The sequence below is a fragment of the Ascaphus truei genome, chromosome 5 (assembly GCF_040206685.1).
Source record: "Ascaphus truei isolate aAscTru1 chromosome 5, aAscTru1.hap1, whole genome shotgun sequence".
NCBI classification, from domain to species: Eukaryota; Metazoa; Chordata; class Amphibia; order Anura; family Ascaphidae; genus Ascaphus; species Ascaphus truei.
This window is the reverse complement of record NC_134487.1, coordinates 293,053,559-293,078,207: the sequence shown is the minus strand read 5'-3', so window position 1 is coordinate 293,078,207 and position 24,649 is coordinate 293,053,559. Positions and strand designations below refer to the sequence as shown.

Here is a 24,649-nt window from a genome sequence, read left to right as displayed (position 1 = left end):
CATACATTTTAAGTTAAGGTGGGTGAAGAAGGCGACAGAAAACCTCCACCGTTAGCATATAGCCAATAAAGAATATCACTTGTGAGCACATTCACATGTCTCAGACCGGTCTGCAACCCTGCCTTTCAACCATTATCACCTCGCATACAGTGCTCCCACTGCAGCAAGGGATTCTGGGAGATGACATGCAAATGAGCACACAATGTGTCACCTTTTGCCTGGAATATCCATTCACATGGAGCCCATTTAAGCTGATGTATCTCCGGTCACACAGCTTTTAAACACAGCATGGGACTAGCAAAGCAAGTTTAAACCACTCACAGACATGTTTCAACCTTGATGTATATATACACACATACGCATACATATATACACATTCACACACACCATTTTTATTAAACATTTTCATTGGTAGGGGGGTACAGAAAGGAAAAAGGAGGGGGGAATGCATTCATGTACACAGCTGTTGTTACAATATATTGTACAGTATATGTGACAGGTATTTGTTTTAATTTATTGCTTTGTTTCCCTTTCTTATCAATATTTACTCATCGTGATGCAACACCCACATTTTTCACAAATCGAACTCCTCTTCCTTACTGGCACCCAGCTTTGTAGATGCGACTGAAGGTATTCTCGGTACATTTTTAAAACATGTTCTAAGAAAACAATTACAAGTATTCGCTTTATCCGCATTCTTTCAAATAGGAGCGATTCAAATCATTCTCCCCAGCAGGACTCTCAATAATGGGCCAGTAATAACCTACACTGCTGATCAGGGCCGCCAACAGGCAGGGGGGGGGATGGGGAGGGGCAGCTGGGACTCCTGTCCAGAGTCTGGTCAGTCAAGGGGCCCGACCTCCTCCGTTCCACTGGTCGTTCAGCATCTCTGTGCACTATGCTCCCTGCCCCCTAGGCCCATTAACTCCTATCCTTATACCCCTCTCCCCCACATTATACCCTTATACCACTCATACTCCTGTATACCCTCTCCCGCCTCCCCTCAAGGTCCATACCTCCTTTTACCTCCCCCACCCCCCCCAGCGTGCCGGGGGCGGGGGGGGGGCTGATTCTTATATTTTTCCTGGGCCCGACTTCTTCTGGTGGCGGATGCTGATCTACACTTGGCTTGCTTTTAATGCCTTGGCAGACGTAGGGACTTGCCGTGTGGCACAGACCTTTATAGCAGCAAAGTGGTTTTAAAGGGCAAGCCCATGAAGCCATCAAACCAACCAACGTATTACAAGTCTTGGTACAGCTTGCCTTTGTTTTCTTTTTTTTGTTAGTTTTGTATATTATGTAAAAAAAAAAAAAAATCCAATTTATTTTTTGTTATCGTTTTTCTTGTTCTCATCTTTCCAAAACAAGGGGCATCCTGACCTGCGCCGGACCATAGCGGATTCCGTTGGTCTGGAAATATATTTTTGCCTTCCCCCACCCCCAGCTTCCCCCAATACATTTTTACCCTATTCATATTCTGTCCTTGACACCTCTTCTCTGACCAGCCTCCTAATGGTTTCAGTTCCCTAACATCCGTGTTTCTAAGACGATCTATAATGAGTCCTTGTTCAATACACAATGTCATTTTCGGGAGATCAGACTCCTACTGAATAAGGTTATAAACATGAGAGAAAGTAGTAGGTCTCACAAGACAAGACCCACAAGAACTCCAATATGGGGCACTCTAAAAAGTGGATACGAAATAATTATTTATTAAATAAACAAAATCGACGAGGAAAAAACTGACAGACAAATATAAAAACACTAAAAAAAACATTTAGTGGATCATCTCTGTCACAGTGTAGACCTGATGGTATAGACAGAGTTAATGTGGGTTAATGGAATAATGGCATAAAGGTATACGTCTAATATCTGCCCACAATGTGGCTAAATTGGCTACCATCAAAAGTGGATCGCACGGCCAAACCAAATAGCAAAGCACTCAAAACCAGCTACAGGCACAGCTAAATGGGCTACAGCCAATCAAAACATATAAAAATGTGATACAAGCAAATAACTGCATACTGCACAAAAACAAATGCCTTCATGAAAATGAGACAGTAAAGGGTCAAGAGTATGCAAGAGACATACAATGAATCTCTGACTAGCAACACAGTCTCACCCCTATACCCAGAGCAAGCTGATTAATTATACCTAATGACAAGACAATAGTATAGCTGCAGATGTACAAAGGGTAAATGAAGGAGCAGCAGGGTGTAAATTAAACTACTGCATAAGGTCCTTAGAGACCTTCGAGGTCCTGTTAGATTCAGTATTTTTATAACTTTAGATTCCCACCTCCACTACTTCTTGAGCCTCCATATTTATTCTGCCCGTTGCTGTATTGTTCCATCACCGATGTGGCTATGGGCTACATTACTGAGCCGCACCGGGAGACACTTTTATGGCCTATTCCCTCAAGTTATTTGGGGTTGATAACCAGGCCCGCCACCAGCATTTCAGTGGCCCAAGACAGGTCTACACCAGGATGTTGTTATGCGGGGGCAGGTTCTTGGTAACCCCCCCTCATCACCCTCTCCCACTTTTGTTTCTTACTATGTGCTGCGGACCCTCCGTTTCTTGGTTCTTCTGGACACCAGAGAAGAAGCGTTTTCCCCCACGTCCCAGGACCACATCACTCCATGTTTATTTTTAAGTATTTTGTCACACACCGTTGAGTGCTGGTCCGCCATATACTGTATCGCCCAACGTCACAGAGCGCGGACACACTGGGATTTAAACCAGGCTTGCATACTTTACAAGCAGTGTTCATACCTCTACGTTGCTCCTTCAGCCCCGGGAGAAATATCAATGTGAAACGATTTTTTCTTGGGCTTCAGTGTCCCAGGGAGGGGGCAGGTGGGGGCTGCAGATCATTGCTTTGAAGCTATATAGGTTAAATGTATAATAATAAGAGTCTGTCAGAGCCATAGCTCCAAGACCATGAAACCTAGACACCTGACACCTTGCGTGCATACTAAGGGGGCCCCAGGGGTGTGCACCTCGGTGTTCTGGTTTTATTTTGTATTGAAAACGCATTCGTTCTATGAGTGATTACAATTTCTCTGACAAGCAAGTCAGCCAGTGGGTGTTGTGCTGTACCTGGAAGGCGATGTATCTGGCACGTGACATCATAATGCACATAGCCTGGTGGCAAATAAGGAACCAGATATGTATAAAGTTTACACAGGAAGCAGATGAAGAAAGAGAGGAAGTCAGTTGGCAGCTGAGGAGAAAGCATGAATGCTGAAGAGAGAGGCAGAAGGAATTGGGGACCACATAAGTGAATAATGTGAGGGGAGGAGAGAGATATGGGGGGAGTGGGGGAAGAGGTCATTTTGATTACTACAACCTGTGCAAAGCCAGGGTTTGACCATCTAGTATTTCATGAAGTGCCTAATAACTACGCCCTAATGACTGCAGCTTTGACATTTCTGCTGCTCTCTCTTTGGCCGTGATTATACCAAAACCGGCCGCCGGCGTCGCTCGCGGCTCAAAAACAAATGGCTGCAATCCAATTAAGTTAAACATACCTCGCGTGCCGTGCTCCCCGCCTGGAACTGCGGGGCGGCAGACTGGAGAGGACATGACATTTTGAGCAGGCGACTGTCGCGTCACGTGAGCGGTTCAGCCAATGTAGCTGCCAAGTGTGTATAACTGTTGGCAATCTTCTTGCAATATTGTTTCAAAAGGGTAATTGCCGACATATTAAAAAATACTTTCCCTTTCGGTTACAATCGTTAAAAAGTCATTGCGGAAGAGGAAATGGAAAATTCTTCTTGGCACCAAGGCTGCGTGAGCAATAAAGTTTAAACTAGTTTAGATTCGTTTTTGATGCTTAATTTAGCTTTTTAGTTTGCGTGTTCTCCAAATAAATAATTTTAAGCATCCAATGCACTAATCATTTTTTCACTGTTTATTATTATCAATCCGCATAAACAAAAATATGGAAGTGCCCTTATTAAAGTCCTTTTCATAGGTTTGTAGCAGGGGTTCTTCCTATTGGTCAGCACAATGCGGCGACCCTCTGCTACAAAGCGATAAATAAAAAATAAAATAAAGGGAGGCTTAGTACATTAAAACTCATTAAAAAGGGCACAAAGAGTGGGGGGAGATTTTAAAAAAATGCCGTCAGCACCAACCAATACTACAACAAAAAAACACATTGTATTTTGGATGTACAGCGGCTGTAATAAGTGTACCTTAAAATAAATATCATATAAGTACAAAAACACTGTAAATCATTTCTGAAAGTTCTTTTATATGTTATGATTTCCGGCAACACTTTGTCTAGTGTTGAGGGAAACGATTTTATCAAATCAGAAGGAAGCAAACCACCAAGTCTCAATGTACAATGTTTACAGCCATTTACAGGACAACTTTATTTGAAAAAAAAGTGTCAATCAAGCTTTAACCCATTAAACTCCCGTCCTTAAGACCTGCCCCAAGCCAGGATAACCCTGCTTCAGCACAGGTGGCTCAATCAGTTCCTGCTTCAGCACAGGTGGCTCAATCAGAGGCTCAGTCACCTGATTGAGCCACCTGTGCTGAAGCTGGGATATCCTGAAAACCTGACCTGTTGGGGGGAGGGGGGGGGGAGGCAGGCTCGTGAACTGGAGTTGAGCGCCCCTGGTATAGAGAATGGCAGAGAAAGCAAATAAACAGCTCTGTAACAAGAACCTGACCAATATATTCCACTGGATACCTTCATTTATTTCCCTTGGCATTTCTGGGGGAGTCCAAACCTTGCTGGACATACTTTGGGGAGCCCTCATTCTGTATTTGAAGGAGAGAAGGAGTGGCTCTGAGTAAAGACACTGACTGGCACTGAGTGTGAAGTAGGGGAACCTGGTTCAATTCCTTCAATTCCTGGTGTCGGCTCCTTGTGACCTTGGGCAAGTCACTTATCTCCCTGTGCCCCAGGCTCCAAAAATATAGATTGTAAGCTCCACGGGGCAGGGACTTGTGCCTGCAAAATGTCTCAGTAAAGCGCTACGTAAAACTAGCTGCGCTATACAAGAACATGCTATTATTATTATTATTTGGTTCACCAAGAGAAAACAATGGCTATTCGGGGCACCCAGTTTAAAGGCTTTGGGAACCACTGCATTAGGCCTCGGCCATGGTCAGCGCTTACGCGCTGAGCCACGCTTGCACTTACCTGTGAGCCCCTACAGCCGCAATGAGAGCGGCTTTAGTAGGGGCTCGCCTACGCTTTCGCAAGCGCGCGGAAGCGTAGGTCTTAGGTAATTTAAGCGCTTGCCGGATCGCAGGGCCGGTCACGTGAGCGGTTCGCCCAATGAGGGCGAATCAGCTCCGTGACGTCACTGGCCCGCCCCCGACACGCCCCCTGACGGCACGCTGTCTAAAGCCAGGGAAAGCACCCGCTTTCTCTGAGCCTCAGCGCGCCTCAGCACGCCAGCGGGGAGCTTGGCCGAGGCCTTAGATAACAGTTCTTACTGTAGCTCACTCTGGTCCCGCCGGGGAACGCACCATTAAAAGATATGCAGATAGAGGGAGTATGCAGAGTTAAGGGGTGAGCCGGCTGTTCTTCCCGTTGTGTACATGGTTATAGCTCATTATGCAAGAAAAGAACTAAATGTGTAACCAGCCATCTGTTACTGAGACGCAACTGGGAAGTCAAGATGCCGGTCAGGTGAATCCACACGTCCCAAAGTACACAACACAGGCCCCACCCATCTGCACACTGCTGTAATCTGGGAGCAGGTGAAGATTATTTTGACACCCTAGCATTTTAACACCTTCACTGCCAGAGGGGGCCTCACAAACGCACTGCAAAAATTGTTAAGGTACACAAACTTAAATCACGAAGGTTAAAAATTAAATCACATTTTTTCATTTTGGCTTAATGCCTTCAAACAACAATAATAATAATAATAATAATAATAATAATAATATATATATATATATATATATATTTTTTTTTTTTAAACCCACATCCTAAACCCCATTTAAAATAAATAAAAATAATTGGTTACATCAATGGTTTTCAACTCCAGTCCTCAAGACCCCCCCAACAGGTCCCTGCTTCAGCAGAGGCAACGACTGAGTCACCTGTGCTAAAGCAGGGACATCCTGAAAACCTGACCTGTTGGGGGGAGGGGTTCTTGAGGACTGGAGTTGGGAACCACCTGGGTTACATGGTTATTTATACATTTTAAAAAAGTAGGCCCGAGCCTTACTATATACCTACCTACCTCACTATATACCTACCTACCTCACTATATACCTGCCTACCTCACTATATACCTACCTACCTTACTATATACCTACCTACTTCACTATATACCTACCTACCTACCTCACAATATATCTACCTACCTACCTATATACCTACCTACCTACCTGACTATATACCTACCTACCTACCTGACTATATACCTACCTACCTGACTATATACCTACCTACCTGACTATATACCTACCTACCTCACTATATACCTACCTACCTCACTATATACCTACCTACCTCACTATATACCTACCTACCTCACTATATACCTACCTACCTCACTATATACCTACCTCATGGCACTGCATCCAACGTTTCGGTCAGCAGAACGTGACCTTCCTCATGGATGTGTTTCCCGGACCAACATCTGGTAAATATTCATTTCATGTGTGCATATGGGATAAGCATCAGTGGATCAGTAGTTTACAGTGTGCCAACTGCCCTTGTTTTTTGTATCTATCTATATATATATATATGCAGTGGCACTCAGATTATTGATACACCGCTAGTAGAAGAGCGGCCAACTCCAGTCCTCAAGGGCCACCAACAGGTTAGGTTTTCAGCATATCCCAGCTTCCGCACAAGTGGCTCAATCAGTCTGCTTCAGCACAGGTGGCTTAATCAGTGGCTCAGTATGACAGCCACCTGTGCTGAAGCAGGGATATCATTAAAACCGGACCTGTTGTTTTCCCATGAGGACTGGAGGTGGCCACTCTTGTACTAGTACTTCATTAACTGATGGGATACAAATCAAAATACTTTTATTTTACCCTTCGCTGTAACGTGCATCAGCAACGCATGCACAAGTTATATGTACGGGAAACCAACATAACCGTCATTTAAACCTCAGGGTTTCTACAGTAATTCTTTCCTTTCTTGTTTATGCTGCAGCACTTGTAGGCTTCTGCCCAGTTTACAGGGCTGCAGTTTGCCCAACATAATAATAGGGATGGGGATTTTTTTTAAATAGGATTTTAATGACACACACACACACACACACACACACACACACACACACACGTCTTTAAGATTTATTTATTTTTCATAATTGGAACTGGGGAGCAGAATTGCGCTATCCTCATATCCAGGGACTCTCTTACCGTGGGATCCTGAGAAGTGTACCTTTTAATTTGCTTTTCTTTTGATACTTTGGGGGGCAATAAAAATGGCCACTGGCTCAGACTCTCTCCCCCTTCCCACCCCGCATCCCGCCTAGGCCAATAGGAAGCTGCACCATCATCATGGCGTGACATTGCAGCTGTCGGATTACATCTTGGATTTCTACTTCCATTTTACTGGCACAGTAAAAAAAAAAAAAAAAAAAAAAAAAAAAGGTTCAATCTCAAGAACAGGGGGTTCTCCGAGCGGAGAACAGCACAGTAACCCCAAATCCTAATCATGAATAAATGGGGAGAGGGAGCTGCCGCTTTTAAATAACTCATTTTGGGGGATTAAATCTGCTTTCAGAAGCAAAGACATTAGCAAATGAGACTTTTTTTTCCCACTTCAATGGACCCCATGAAAATGCATTACTGCACCCCACAGTATTGTCAGGGTTTGAATAAACTAGTTAAGAACATTACGTTCAGATGAAATGAGCACATGCCATCGCTCACCTACGCGCCCATCTACCATTCGTGTCTGCTGCAATCCATAATTACCCTCATTAATAATTGAATGATCTAGACGTGACCTTTAAACAAGCACAGCTTAATATTTGACCAAACCTCTGGCTACCAAGTGTGCAGCAGTTGATTAGGAATCATTCTTTCAAAGGTGTTTTTTTTTTATTTTATAAACTTCCCTTTATTCACTCATATCAGGGAGCTGTTTTATCAGAACTGCTCAGCAGGCTGATTAATAATGCACGGAAAAAGAAAGCGGGGGAAAGTAATCTGGTGCTCGCGCTAGAAATCTGTCTTGCAGGATCTACACAAAGCATGTGTGTCACAGCTTCACCTTCAAATGCAATAGGTCACAGACACCAGCTACTCCGCATCCACATAATATTCTATGTTATCGCTTTGCAAATGTACCGGCCGTGCACTTCTCTAACCCCGGCTGTGCTGAAACGCCGTGTAATGCAGCAGGCATAAGCTTATAGGGGATCCATGTTAAAGTGGATAAGAAGAAAAAGGTGACGCCGTGTGCTCATTTGCATGTAATTTCCCAGAATCCATGGCTGCCTTGGAAGCGCTGTCTGCCAAGAGATAATGGGGAAAGGCAGGGTTAAGTACCTGTCCGAGACGTGAATGTGCTCACAAGTGATATATATATATTTTTAATTTGCTGTATACATGTACCACCAAAATGTTGCTTTTATTAAGCAGTACCTCACTCTGAAAAACTTCTGCTGCACAACAGAGAATGATGGGAGGATTGCGCAGGGAAAGAATGAAATGAGAAAGGTTACAGGAAATATATACTCCGGTTGTACACGTATATATTTGCGTTCCGGGGGTTATTTAAATGTATACTTCGGGTCTCCACACAATGATGCTCTTTGCAACTTAAAAGAACTTTTTTTGCGGGACTTCCGTGCGGAAATCAGGAATTACAGTTGGGCTGGGGCAGGCTACTCCAGTCCTCAAGGGCCACCAACAGGTCCGCCTTAAAGAATATCCCTGCTTCAGCACAGGTGTCTCAATCAGTGCTGAAGCACGGATATCCCTGAAACCCTGACTTGTTGGCAGCCCTTGAGGACAGGAGTTGGCCGCTCCTGGTCTAGACAATCATTAGCGGATCAATGTTTATCTGCTTTCCCAAGCATCTGTCCAAACTTTACAGCAGTAGTACAATTATTTTTTAATCTCCATTTTTTTTGGTTTGTTTTTACAACGGTGGGAACCAAGGTGTCCCGGAGGCTCATAACGGCACGCCTCTGCTCTGGGGACCCTCTGGGCCACAATATATTTACTGGTGAACACATTCCAGGCCCCACCAGGGGGAAACAAAATGGCAGTTTCAAATCTCACCGCGTCACGTGGGCCAATAGAAAGCCGTAAGGACATCTGTCTTGGATTTCTATTGGCCCACAAAATGTGAGGCGACTTACATACCAGGACGTACTGGTGCTACTTTCATCAGTATCTCTTGAACCAAGGAGTAACGGCAGCTGAAATTAGGGAGGGGGGGGGGGGTTTGGCTGGGGAGGGGGTGGGGGTCAGGAGGAACTTCTGCTTTAACATATTGTTTTAAATACAATTTGTGAAGGAGATACAGGTCTTTTATTAATCATAAAATGCAATAAACCAGCAACACACACTCACACACTCACACACTCACACACTCACACACTCACACACTCACACACTCACACACTCACACACTCACACACTCACACACTCACACACTCACACACTCACACACTCACACACTCACACACTCACACACACACACACACACACACACACACACACACACAAACACTCAAACACACACTTTAAAGATTCCTTTAATAAAATATACTAAAACGTGTGTGCTGTAATTGATCTTAATAAACAAGAGCGAGTGGGATACTGCGTAATGCGTGGAATGAATGATTGTCTCAGACATTTATGGGCCGAGTAGATTACTATAAAATGCATTTTTACACTGTGCAAAACTGCAACTTAAAACGATATCCCGTTGGATAACATCTAACTATGCATACTGTAAATCGTTCAGCAAACGGCGGATCATTTTCTTTTGAGTAATGTACTTCCTAAAATCATGTCCAGCAAATTCTAATTTCAGACTAAAAGTGAAATAGCCAGCATTTTTCGGCAGAAAAAACCTCACCACAAACAGATGAAATTCAGCGGGTTCTCAACCAGTCAAGCATTCAGAAAAGCTGTGCGATGCTCACAGAACAAATGGCAAACTGTTCAATCTAGTATAGCTTCAAGCAATTAAAATGCATGGTACCTTTTAAGTAACTGGAATGAGATTGTGAGCAGGAAGTATCCCCCACCCGCACACCTAACTGGATACATCCCACAAAGCAACGCAGGACGGATTCAAACACAAACTTGTGTCCAGAACAATTGGTATGTACAATAAGGGGGCCAAAACCTTGCGTCAGACAATATATATATCTATATATTATAACGTAGGACTCGCGTAATGATGAAAAGTCCCAGTGAATATCCAATGTCCTCAAGGTACTCTGTGTGCAGTCCGCTGCGGTTTTGATAACGCGCCATCGGCGTGAAACATGGTGGTGTGGGCCATTGGTCATTTTCTATTTTTTTATTCACATGGGAGACGCATCTCTCTGCCTTCGGATTGGTAATGCTCCGTTCTCTCTCCTCTTTTTTTCCATCCAGTCTCAACCAGTCAAGCCCTATAATTGAAAAATCCCAAATGCCCAGCTCTCTTATAGAAAGTACAGCTCAACCCCGTTATAGCGCGATCCGTTACAACGCGAATCCGCTTATAACGCGATGCACGCGTGGCTCTCAATTTTTGTATTTATGAATACTTTACAACACGATTATTGGAATTTTAAATACTTTATTGTACAATGCATACAATTGTACATTATTTCTAACGCGATCCGCTTATAGCGCGATGTGATTCTTTGGACCCCAAGCACAGCGTTATAAGGGGGTTGAGCTGTATATGGTATTATGTACAGTATAAGATCCACCTCCAGTCGTCGCCTTTTTCGAGGAGCTACTTCAGGGATGGGCAACTCCAGTCCTCAAGGGCCCCCAACAGGTCAAGTTTACAGGATATCCCTGCTTCAGCACAGGGACTGAGCCACCTGTGCTGAAGCAGGGCTATCCTGAAAACTTGACCTGTTGGGGGCCCTTGAGAACTGGAGTTGTCCATTCCTGCTCTACACTGTCCCTTCTTGTATTTCAGCTCTCATATACTGCTACACCCCATATTAGCCCCTTACACTCTACTTAAGGCGGCCACTTGACACCTCAACGGTCTGACTTTTACTTGTCGTCTGCCTTTGGGACTCTCCCCCTCATTTAAAAGCTGCAGTCAGCCCAAATACTTCTTCAATAACTGGGAAATGATAATGTCCTCAACGTCCATTACACAGACACCAACTTATTCTCTTGGTTATGTAATAAGAAAACCTAATGCACACAACACATCCTCCTACTTCTGGCTGTGTCAATCTCCCAACAGACCACTTAAGAAGAAATTCATTACCTGAGCAGTTTACATTCTCCCTGCGTTTGCTTTATTTCTGGTGTCCTCATTCCCATATTGTTCTAAATCTGTGTGGAAATTCTGTAAAGCATTGTGTATACGCTCAGTGCCATAATTGATGAAAATACATTTATGAAGAACGTGCATCAAAACATACTGACAAGCCAGAACAGTTTGTATGCTGTTGCACACATTATGCTGCAATTAATTACTTATCTGTAGATCCCTGTAAAATTAAAATGCCCCCAAAAAAATAATACACTTATCAGTTTTTCATCATATCTTATATATTTCTCGCTCAAGCCCCACGGAAATGTGCACAATTGTATGTCTGTTATGTAGATGAACACTATATACGAAACACCATGCAGACAATCCACTGATGTTAACTAAATTGATGTCACTGTATTAGGTCAATAAGTAGCAGATACGCTGCGGGAGGTTCGTGTTCATTAAACAAGACATAGGAGTTTCTCCTCCGCAGCTCGTCAATGAGTTTAACTGTTGTAATCCAAATCGGAAATGCGAAGATTAATATAAAGTTGGAGTTCAAAGTATGATTCAAAGTGTGTTTTCAAAACGGCCTCCTCCTGCTGAAACGCCTGAAGACGAGAACGCCGCTGTGCGATTGCATCATCGATAACGCGCTGATCCAGCGGCGCACCATCCGGAATGATGTGTTGTCGCAGCTCATCAACCTGACGGATCTTCTCCCTGTATACTCGTTCTTGCGTGATGCCTTGTAGTCGACAGAATTCAAATCCGTGCTGTTGTGAGGCCAGAGGGCCAGTGGCATGAAGTCTCAAGCACTTTACAACGTGCTTATCTTCTTCGCTGAACACCATTTTGTAACTATGCGTGTGATGAGGTCATCATGGCATCATCAATCCCAAAGAATATTTATTAGATTCTAAAAATGGAATAATCTACTATAACAGACCTATAATTGCTCAAATGTTCAGGAAAAGGAAGTGATTTTTCTGCAAGATGTGACAAAAAAAATTAGTTTTTTTTAACACCATGTTTCTCTGCTCTACAAGAGTGGGTTCAAACAGCACACTACACATGAAACATGCCATCTGTATGTGGCTTTCAGTGTGTGATATCTTAGGCTTGTTCCATAGCGCAGGCGTGCGCGACGGACCACATGGCGTGCACCTGTCTCCTGAGCGATCTGTGGACTCAGATTGCTCGCGACATAGAGTTGTGGTGGAGGCGTGACGTCACGAGGCTGGTTCGCCCTCATTGGCTGAAGCGCTCACGTGACGCGGCCGTTGCACGAAAAAAACGAAATATTTTCTCTTTTAAAAAATCTGCCGCGCCATCGCGCTTCCTCGCGTGCACACTCTGGCCAGCCCTATAAATCTACTGCATTTTGTTCGCGCTGCTTGCACCGTCACTCGCACCATTGCCGCGGCCTTAGGGCGAAAAAATGCTGGAATGATTCCAATGTTGCAGTACGAGTCAGAGCAGATCCGAGACGTTTTCCCATCATGGCCCCTAGCACTTTTAGCATGCGGCGATAACAATTGGTCTGTACCAAATATTCCTCTCGTATCATCAGTCTGCACAATTATTGGGTAATATAGACCTCAGATATGGCGGCTTTCAGGATTACATTGGCACGGATCAGAATAATAAAGTGCCAAAAGAAAACGGAGTGAAATTATTTATTAAAGAGTCCTCTAGAACAGAGGGGCTCAAATTCTGTACTCAAGACATCCCCCCCATCAGGTCAGGTTTTCAGGATATCCCAGCTTCAGTACAGGTGGCTCAATCCACCTGGGGGGAGGGGCGCTTGAGGACTGGAGTTAAGCCCCCCCCCCCTGTTCTAGAACATGTAAGCTTTGTATTACAAGGTTTTATATCCGCCACCAGAATTCCTGGATTGGCGTACGTTGGTAATGAAACAGTCAGAAAACTTCACCTGTCCTAAAGCAGTGTGGCTATTTCCGTGCATTCCCACAAAGACACGTTTGTATTGGTGCTGGTTGAGTCATTTCATCTTCTGCTTGACATCTATTTCAGCCATATTAACAGGAGGGGGACAACCCTCCTCCAGCTGCCTAACCTTCCTGCCCCAATGTAGCCTCTAAAATCAATGCACCAGTATAGACCGTAAGAGGCTACCATTTGTAATGTCACTGATACTCTGAATGTCTTCCCATGATCTTTATAAAGTGATTGGTTGCTGTTAACCAATCACAGAATTCACAGAATGACTGCTGTGGCTCTGTACGGCACTGCCCCGTAGCAGCAAAGCGGTGCATCGTCACGGACTGGTAAAAATGGAACAGGCCCATCTCATTTACGTCGAGAATAAATGGACACATTTTTCCAATCAATGGTAGTCGGCAGGAACAGATGGAGCGTCACAAAGCTAGTGACTATAACTAAACATTCATAAACAATTATCCAACAAAGAGAACCATCTGGTTAAAGCAACAATAATACCCCCCCCCCTTTTTCCCTTCTTATTTGTATATGTGAAGCATGTAACAATGTATCATCCTACAGTCTTACTTAAGGTGGCAATCGTTTGGTGCACCTGTTATAAATCTGTACAAATTCTGATTGTGTGCCTAACATAATGGCCGCCTTTCAGTTTCAATCAATCCTTCAGTCAGTGTAACAGCAGCTACAATATATCCTAATACTAAGGTAACAATATTTATTGTTATAGTTTACAGCTCAAACTGAAGGGAACATTGCAACACTTTCTCATTTGTGATAATTTGTTGCCAAAGATCTTGACTGCTGAGGAGATGGGCTAAAACCTGTTATAGACATCAAAGGATGCTCAGTATATTAAAACTCATTCAAAAAAATGACATTAAAAGTTGAATAATACAAAAATAAAAATAATCTAATACTACTGAACTGATTAATTTAAAAAAAAAAAAAAAAAAACACCCATGTAGGATATTGCTTGGATTGCTCCTTTAAAACAGCGCTAAGAGTTAAATAAAAAATAATAATAAAGTCAATACTAACCGATTTATTTAAAAAAATAATCCATAAAAGATTTAACGTTTTGCTGCTTTAAATAAATCAGTTTTATGCGATGAGTAAGATGTCAGGGTGGTTCCAATTAGAAAACCTGTCCGATGTACAGTATGTTCAAAATACTTTAGTATAATTCAAATACTCCCTGCCCTACCCTCAGATAGATTATGCTTTGTGAATAACCAACAAAGCTTTCATTCATATGTTAAAGTGTAAACAAAGTGTATTACAATGTGTGTGCTGCCCTGCAAGGCTCAAAAGAGTGTGCACTGTAAAAGTTGTATTAGTCCAGTAAAAAGGTATTATACGGCCAATTTTTATTTTCTCCATCCATGGGACAACAAATAAAAAAAATAAAAATTCCAGCCCCCCTCCCCTTCCAAGCCCAACCCCCCCCCCCCCCCCCAGCATTTACACAGTGCTCTGAGAAAAGAATGAGCTTTATTTTAAGGCTAAAGTCGAGTCCGAGCACCGCAGTATCACATCCGTACCAAAATAATCACATGACATTGTGCAACAGCAATGTCCACCCAGCACAAGTTCAGGAACTGCATGTATTCAGGCAAACACAAGCTACGCAAATGGGCACACGGTCACACATTGTAACTTAAACACAGATACATACAAAGGTTAATGCACCATTTGTGGGAAACACATGCTAGTTCAAAATGACCAATGTCTGATTAACTATATGAGACATGAAGGACACAAAGAAGCCATCACTGAAATGACTGGCATCCCTCCCCCCAACCCCCCCCATCCAAAAATATAATGTACCTGAGCTAACCCCCCAAATAACAACAAGGCCAAATGATACAAAACTGGGGGGGGGGGGGGGAATATCAGTATGAATGTTGAAAATAGATTGCAAGAATGCATCACATCGCTGTCACCCTTATCTGTCAAACAAAACAAAGCCCTCTCATAGGGAATCAGTCTTTTTATTCACAGAAATTGCACAGTGGAATGTCAAACACGCATTCATGACTCAAAAATCTTCGCCAGCCTCCTACACCATTACCAGGAACAAAACAATTAAAGGCCTCAGTGCAGAAAGGAGCTGCTTCCCATCCCTTGTGTTAGGGGAGATACAGGGATAGGAGGACTGGGACACTGAAACGCACAGCTGCCTGAAACTTCTGCAGCGATGGGAAAATGCAGCATTAAGCACAATATGTCACCTGCAGATACAGTATAGGCTGGCGTGTGCACAAAGTGTACTCACATAGAATAACATTGGACGGCAAATTCAGCCACGTAACGAGCCTTTCAGCGCTAACAATGCATTGCAAAGTGACGCGTTGCAGGCCCCTCTTGAACGATGGGGATAAAAGCAGCTTTAACAAGGAAAGGAATGATATGAAGGCGAACTGATAGAATATATTGTTGCACAAAATGTCAACATACAACATTATATATTATTTTGCTGAGATTGGAGATCCACAGTGAGTATTACAGTAATATTACCATTAAATTAGCATTGTAATCATGTTTCAATGTCTAACCCCCTTGCAGAATAAGTCCTATTAATAATAATGACCATGTGTACTTTCCCTTGTAATGCAGAATACATAAAATGTAACAAATAAAATGCACACTACATTATAGCAATCCCATACCAACCTTACAGGAGCAGCACGTATTCCTCGCCTTGGCTACAGATGTCCAGGCTCTGCTCACAATCCGTTAGGAGTCCCACAGACTGGCCAATTCCAAGCTGCCATTAGCACACTTCATTGCAGGATTTCAGAGCACACACACACCAGCTTTTTCCCAGCTCTCTACAGTGCGAGGATAATGACATTCCAGCGGGGAGGGAACAGATGGCGAGTCCCATGGTGACTGCCTTCAGGAACACCATTGGTGGAATGTCCCTTCTGCTTATTGGGCAACAATTGCTTCTATTGTACTTGTGCTTTGCAAATTTCTTAATGAAGGAACTTGCGCCCCTGGCAGTCTGCGGGGATGGCTGACAGGTGCTATGTTTGTTATTTAAGGAAGGCAATAGTTTGCAACATAAAAACTCTTAAAGGCAATCCAAGCAGCTTACATTTTTTTTTAATAAACTTTTTTGTTTTAATATATTATATATATTTATATTAAAACAAATTTTATTAAAAAAATGTAAGCTGCTTGGATTGCCTTTAAGAGTATTTCTGAGATATAGATCTAGACAGTGGTTGACAAATCAGCAAAAAATCTACTCGCCACACAAAAAAATCTACTCGCCACCTAGTACCAAACGTGTGCTGCTTGGGCCAATATTTACTCGCCCGGGGGTAAAATCCACTCGCCCGGGGCGAGCAAATGTATAGGTTTGTCGAACACTGGATATAGATACAGTACAGTATATATATATCCTTTGATTACCTCGATTGAAAACGAATTATCTAAGCTGCCGATCGATTAGTTATCCCGTGATCGATCAGTAAAGATCCTGCTTCCCAGGGTTCACTAAATGGCTGCCTTTCAGTTTCAAATCAATCCTTCAGTCAGTGCAACTGAGCAGCTACAATGTTGCAGTTTGGAGCTCAAACTGCTGGAAATACAGTATAGGCAACAAATAATCACAAACCAGATATTGTTGCAAAAATCTTGCACTGCTGGGGAGGTGTGCAAAAAGGCTGCTGTAGAAATCAAAGAATGCTCTGTATATGAAAACGAATTTAAAAAGCAATATATATTGAATGTAAAAAAATAAAAAAGTATGATCTAATACAACGGAACTGATTTATTTAAAAAAAGAATTGCATGGCTGCTCCTTTAAATAGATCCAGACCCTCTTATATAAAAGGATAACGAGGGTGACACAAGGAGCTAGGACTGTGCCAGTGATTAAAATACTGTTTTCTAAATAAAAATATTATTTCTGGTAGGATTAGCCAAAAACACTTTTTTATTTTTAGCAGCAATGAATTGTTATTGTTTAATCCCATCTGACAAATGAATATACAACAATACCAAACATTAGGTTAATTTGGCGTTTTCTTTCTGAACCTGGGGTAACCTCCCAAAAGGTATCAAAGGTTCCACAGACCACACGTTTAAAACCACAGAGCTAAAGAAAGGAAGCCCAGAAACCATTAGCTTGCTCGGGTGACCTGTATTCCCGACCTGTAACGGCCATGCATTACTGTGCTTACCTTATATTTGGGGACAGGTGAAACAAAACTCAAAACCCCTTGTTCCCCCAATGGTCTATTTTTGTTATTTTTTAAAACATATTGGATTAACGCTTTATCAAATCAAGGAAGGATGGGGATAGGGTACAGAAAAGAGAGAATAGAGGGTATAGAATAGAGAGAATAGAGGGTACAGAATAGAGAGAAGAGAGGGTACATGGTTTAACAATTGTGTATTTTTTAAGGTATTAATGACTTATCCCTACCGCTAAATTACTTTGTTCCTAAGTGGCCACGTCTTTAAAGATTAGGGCCAGCGTTGAAATATGCATTGAAAATTAACTCTAATTTGGAGACAAATTGAAACATTGCTAAAGCCATACAGGCAGTCCTCGTTTTACAACGAATGGCTTATCCAACGCTATGCAATGCATACCTATGTTCATTTTTACAAATCCAAAAAGGCTTATCCAACGCTCTTACAAAAGTTGTTTATGTGTATATAATATATATATTTTTGAAAACGTTGTATGTACTGTCCCAAAGGCCAATCTGATTGGTCAGTTGGTCTGTCACTCACCCTCTGGCCAATCAGATTGGTCCGTGGACCAGCCCCGCCCCGCACGCCTCATTGGTCACACTCACCCGCCGCCGACACAGCTACCAACGCTGCCCGCTCCTTGGTGCCGCTGCCGCCGCCTCACCTCTCCCCACATTCCCATCCCCCCACACCCACAGCAAACCCCAGCCTCTGCACCGCTACCCACGACCTCGGCGCCCGCTCCTCGGCGCCACAGCCTCACCTCAAACACCCCCCCTTCCTCCACCTCACGACACGCCGCCTCCCGCAAAACTCCCGTAGCCTCCCGCCGAGTAACCGATGCCGCCGCCTCACATATTACCGCCGGGAGCGCCAGCAGCCAGGTACCTCATCAGGTTTATTGAGCATTTATGTCTAGGCAACATTTTTTCACACCCCATTTTTTATTGTATAAGAAGCAGGAGGTCTCCAGAGCTGAACCGCCTTAATTTGAGCTCCAAGGACACCCTTCTCCATGAGATTGATGAAGTAATATTGCTGAAATGAATATACTGTTGATATTACTGAAAAGGACTGGAGGGGGGGTCTAGAGAGAGGAAATGGTTAGCAGTGTGCAGATTCCATTTTGTCTGTGTGTGTTATATGTCAGTATGCGTGCTGTTGCAAGAGTGAAAATTGCTCCGGGTGGGGGGGATATGGACTGTGCCTTGTTGCTCAGACACGAGTGTTTGTACCTCTGAAGGTACCCCAAGTACGGTCCCCTCCAGGGAAAAAAATATGGAGGTTTAAAGCTCCCGCGGCCAATAGGAAGCAGCAACATAATCCATGGCGGCTTTCTATTGGCATATATTGCGTGGGGGAATTAAACCTGCAATGAAGGACAACCGGAGTTAAGCATTTTGGGATAGCAGGATGCCCTCGGAACTGAAATACGGGCTTTTTATACAAGTGTAGCCAGGTCCCCTCTGGCTCCCCGGTCCTCAGTTTTCCCCCCTTACCTTTGCTGCTGTGGGGGGCTGTTGCGGGTGGTGACGGGCTTTCCGGCAGCGCCCTCTGCAGGGCGCTGCCATGTTTGTTATGCTTGGGTTCGCGCATGCGCAGATGCGCGGGACGACTCGCGTTGGCCATGTTACGATTGGCCGCGCATGCGCAGAACAGATAGCATGAGCGGCGGCCATTAGGGAGCTTCGCACCTCCACAAGAGGTGAGGTGCTGCCGGGGGGGGGGAAGCAATCAGGGGCGCGACAATTGCGGCCCATAGATAGGGCGAGCGGTCGCCGGAGGCTTCGGCGGCTCCCTTTGCAGGGTGCTGCCATTTTGTAGTTGATTGCGCAGAACTCGCGCAAGCGCAGTAGGATCCCACGAGGGCGGCTAATAGGGAAAGGCTCAAGACAGGGACTACAAGTCCCATGAGCCTCGGGAATGTCACATGCTGCGGCTTAGTCAATAGGGCGGCTGCATTTGCAATAAAGGCCTTTTCAGTGCAAGGGAGCCTGCGCTGGCAGTTTTGAATAGGGACAGTTAAGAGAGGCTGCAGTTAAATGTTGCTAGGCAACCAGTGAAGCTGTGAGAGACGACAGTTAAGACAGTTAAGACAGTTTTTGAACAGTGGCAGTTGGAGCAGGGAGCTGGGTGAGTGAGGGTGCAGGGGAGCAGTAGCCCCTTGCACTAGGCCAGTTAACCCCATAGCCCCCAGATAACTGTTACCATTGCCCCAGTTTGTGGTTGCTTCAGGTACAGGCCCTACGTTAGGAGTTCTGCCCCTTTTCAGGTACAGGCCCTACGTTAGGAGTTCTGCCCCTTTAGCTGTTTGAGATAGTTAAGATTAGGACAGTAAAAGGAGATGAGAGTTATAACTGTGGAGAGACACAGTTAAAAAGGAACAGTTCTCATTATCCCTTAAAAAGGGATAGTATTATTATTTATTAGCTCAGGCAGTTAAGGGAGAGACCCTTGAGGAGTTAGGAGTGAATAATTGAGCTAGTAGATAGTGAGTCAGTGTGCTAGGAGATAGGAAGCCAAAAGATGTGTGGTGGACTAGAGGCATATACTGACCCAGAAGTACTGATCCTGATCCTGAATGGGAAGGGGCATAGAGGGAACTTGCCCTAAAGAGAGCATTATACAGGCAACCTGTCTAATGAAGTATTGTGCTCTATATGAAAACAAATGATCCTGTGCAAGCCTGGAACTGTTGTGCCTGACAATAAAATACCTGCGAGTTGCAAAAGATCCTGGCGCCCTATGTCTTATCTTGTCCTGTTCTTCCAACCACCAACTACCCTCCATTACAGCCAAGGCCTGAACCCACCAGAGAGAACCCTGAGATCACAGGTAACTGACCAAGGAGCTGACACTCTAATCCCATCGGGAGCGGAGCAGAACCCTGTTCACACATGTACACCCTACCCCCTGCTGCCGGGGGGGTGGGGGGTAGTAGGGGTGTTACACAAGTAAAAAAAAAAAAACCTCCGAAGCTTGGATAAGGGATGTTACGAGCTCGATCCAGTTTACTGCCATGGACTTGAATGGCAGTTGCCGTGGGAGACCCCGCGTCCGAGCACGGTGAATCTCCCCCTTTGTGTGACAGAATGATGGATCTCTGGATCTGTTCAGCCGTTAATGTGTACAGACCCAAAACAGACTGAAAGCGTTTTTTGTTTTTTTTTCTGACCCAAAGTTAGATTAGTACAAACCGGAATGAAAAAGAGGATACTGCAATGGTTCTCTGCTTAAAATACGGAAACGTGCTGGTTTTTTAAGAACCATAATATAACCTTTGCATTTCTATAATGGGCCGGCTGATAGCAGCGGATTGAAGCCAGAGGGGGAAGGTTTATTTCTAAGGAGCACTCTGTCGTTTCTGCTCAAGTGTCAATCACAAAAGCAGCTTTCATATGCAGTCAGGCCCTTTAATTCCCTCCCCCCCACTGACACAAAGGTCCAAGTACTGTACCGGAGGCCATAAAAAAGTACAGCAAACACCCCACAGGTGATGAGTTCCTGGGGCACGATGCTGGTCAGGTTTTGAAAGCTCTATACAGATTAGACCAGCGCTGCGCAATCTTTCCAATGTGCGCCCCCCCCCCATCCCTTACCTCCTCTCCGGCGTCAAATGACGCAGCGGGGTCACGTGACGTCACCATGCCAACGTAACGTCACCATGCAAACGTGACGTCACATGACCCTGATGCGTCATTTGAAGCTGTGTTGCCATGGCGATGCATCGCCGAAGGTAAGTGAAGTTGAAGAGGCCTCACGCGATTTCCCAGGCATTGATTTAAATGCCTTGGGGAAGAGCGCAGGGGCTCTGCAACCGCCGCGCCCCCCCTGAACAATCTTGCGCCCCCCCCAGTTTGCGCACCGCTGGATTAGAGCATCTATGAATGACTCCCATCTTGGTTCCTATAAAGGAGCAATCCAACCAATGTCCCACATGTGTTTTTTTTTATTAATTAAAATCAGTTCTGTAGTATTAGATAATACTTACTGCATTCTTTTATTTTATTTTAAAATTCAACTCTTAATGCCATTTTTTTATGAGTTTTAATACACTGAGCATCTTTTGATTTCTACAGCAGGCTTTAGCCCAGCTCCCTAGCAGTGCAAGATCTTTGTAAGGCCGAGTCCATAGACGGACAGGCCGTGCTGAGGCGTGCGGATGCTCCGCGCTGAGCCCCTGCATCCTCAATGAGGATGCCTTGAGAGGGGGCTCACGCGAGTGTCCGCAGGCGTGCTGACGAGATGGAGGTTTCAGCCGAGCGCCAAGCTGTTTTTCAGCGCGCTGTTGGCTGAAAACCTCCAATCACAGCACAGCAGCGTCAACGTCACGGCGCCGTGACATTGACGTCAGTGCGTCGCGGGCGATTGGCCCAGCGACATCACTGCCCCGCCTCCAACCACCTCCCCCCGGCTCCCTTCGCGCATGCTGGCTCGCCTGCAAGTCCGTGCAATCGCGCTGACTGAAGCAGGCGAGCCTCAGCGTTAGCGCGCCTCCGCTCTCCCCACACCTCTATGGCCCGGGCCTAACACTTTCCTGTTTTATCATTTGTTGCCAATATTCCCAGCAGTTCAAGCTGCAAACTGTAACATTAGATAATGTTACCTTAGTAATATAAGAATACATTGTAGCTGCCGAGTTACACTGACTGAAGGATTGATTTGAAACTGAAAGGCGGCCATTTAGTGAACCCTGATAAGCAGGATTTTGCTGATCGATCATAGGAGGACGAATCGATCAGCAGTTTAGGTAATTAGTTTTCAAAAAGGTAATCACATGCAGTATATATATATATTTTAAGCTGCTTGATTGCCTCTTTAATAAAATGCCTGCAAAAACTTACATAATTTTATAAGAATTAATACCCAAACCAGAGCTCCAGATGCTCTGACTTTTTACAGAAGACACCAGTACCCACTCTTGCCGTGTGTACAAGTCAAAGAGCTATTTGATTTGAAAATAGAGCCATAAAACACAAAGATTCGGCTCAGGGGCTCATTAAATGGCTTGAGCAAAGGAATGGAAACAGGCACACGGTCTTGCTAAAGGTGCAGTTTATTGTGCCACCAAAGGTCCAACGTTTCAGCAATAGATTGCCTTTATCAAGGAGAGGGCAGCCCTCTCCTTGATAAAGGCAATCTATTGCCGAAACGTTGGACCTTTGGTGGCACAATAAACTGCACCTTTAGCAAGACCGTGTGCCTGCTTCCATTCCTTTGCTCAAGTACTTCTGGGATGTCTGGACCTCCCTGGACGCAGCGCACCAGCAGATAAGTACCCCCCTCCAGCACCTACCAGCGGTGTGCATGTGCTTCTATATATGGCTCATTAAATGGCTGTCAGTGCAACAGAAGAGGACCAAAGATGCAAAGTTCTGTGGGGAAGATCATGTGACCAGGCAGTCACTAGATACAATAGGTGCACTGCTAGAGAGAGGGCAGGGCTCAAAAAGGGGTGTGCCAGAGTCTGTTTCAGAAGAAGAAGGGGATGTGACATTGTAAATGGTTGCTATAGAAACAAAAAATGCTTGTTACAGTATAATACATAAAAAATGTAATTCAGAGGTTTTTATTTTAAATGCTACAAATATTTTCTCATAGTACAGAACTGATTTTTTTTAAACACACGTATGATATTGCTTGGTCTGCAGCTTTAAGTTGTTTAAAAGCTTTTTGACCATAGACTGCCCTCCACAATGGATTTTATAAACATACGAGGGGTTGCACACGACCATATTACAATTAAAAAAAAGTAAAGAAAATATATCAAGTACAACAACAATCAATAATCCTAGAGAGGATTATTAAAGACACCAATAGATTTAGCACCTGCATCGCGCTTCTGAAATCGCAGTGACTGGGAATGGATTATGGATTATGGATTTCTTAGTTGGAGAAATGTAAAAGGTCACTAAGACCAAGAGAGGAAAATACGTTTCACGTGACAGTGCAATAGTTACAGCTCTCAAATTTTAATAGAGCACAGAAAAAAAAAAAAGTGGGGACATAATTGCTCACAACGACGACGACAAGCAAGACAGAAGGAGTAGGGACCACAAAAAAGTAGGGGGTTAATTGCTCATCCTCTAGCACACCGGGGCTACTCCGATATAAATATCCCTTACCTGTGCCATCCTCACATTCGTTGATACAACCCAGCAGGTCTTATTCCTCACTCAGACCTTCTGTATTATTCCTACTGAGGTGTACGAGTGCGTGTAATTGGGGCTTTTCCTGTCCTTTCCTCATCCAGGTGATGGCTTCCGGACAAGGCCTCATCCTCCCTCCATATTCGTTGTTCCTCTAGTGCACCGAGCCTCTACAAAATAGTGTTCTACTTAGGTTGAGTAGTCATTTTTTTTTAAGAGAATCACACATCATTTGCAATGGGAATGTTTTATAGCTGGGAATCCAGCCGTAAAAGATATATTTTAAATTGGGGTCTTCATTTGGGCCCAGTTGGATGGGGGAGTTATTTTCAGAATACGATGCAACATGTTGGTTAGACAAAAATACACTGTCCAAAAGAACTGATAGGGCATCCTCCATGGCATGGCACCTTGCAAGCTTGGGAGAGAGTGGCCTTACCATATGAACTGACCACGAGTCCCTCACCATTGATGCCTATTTGTGGGAGCAAAGAGTTTCCTCCCGTGATCACGCACGGGCCAGTTGGGAAATGCTCTAGACTAGAGTGAACATTTTAAAGATTTGCAGACTCAGGCCAGGTCCGCCGCGGGCTACAGCAGCGCCCGCTGTGGTGGACGCTGCAGGGACAAGAGCTGCCCCACAATGGGGCCGGGCCCACTGCAAGGGGGGGGGGAAGGGGCGCCGCACCAACAGTTTCTCCTGCTCTCAAGAAAATGGAGATCAGGAGTCACGACGGAGCGCTAGGCCACGCCCCCCGCGGTTTAGCCAATGAGGGCGAACCTGCCAGGTGACGGCACGGCCGCGACCCCATCACGCCCCCCCCCCCCCCCCCACTCTTGTCTTTCCCCCTGCAACTCTCTGCCGACCGGGGAATTCGGCTGTACGCGCCGCCAGCCTCGCAGGCGCGCGTGCAGCGCAGGCACCGGG

The 24,649-nt window shown here is 44.6% G+C and overlaps 1 protein-coding gene across 5 annotated transcripts in view; it reads right to left on the bottom strand.

The window, feature by feature from the left end:
- The window catches only part of FGD4 (FYVE, RhoGEF and PH domain containing 4), a 154,850-nt gene that overhangs the window by 63,817 nt on the left and 66,384 nt on the right, over nt 1–24,649 (bottom strand). The window contains exon 1 of one of the 5 annotated variants that reach the window (XM_075602711.1): nt 16,034–16,218. The exons of 3 other annotated variants lie outside the window; for them this stretch is intronic. The gene's annotated coding sequence lies outside the window, so the exon portion shown is untranslated. Of the gene's footprint in view, nt 1–16,033; nt 16,219–24,649 lie in introns of those variants that run through there. One more of the 5 variants, XM_075602712.1, reaches the window with a different exon arrangement.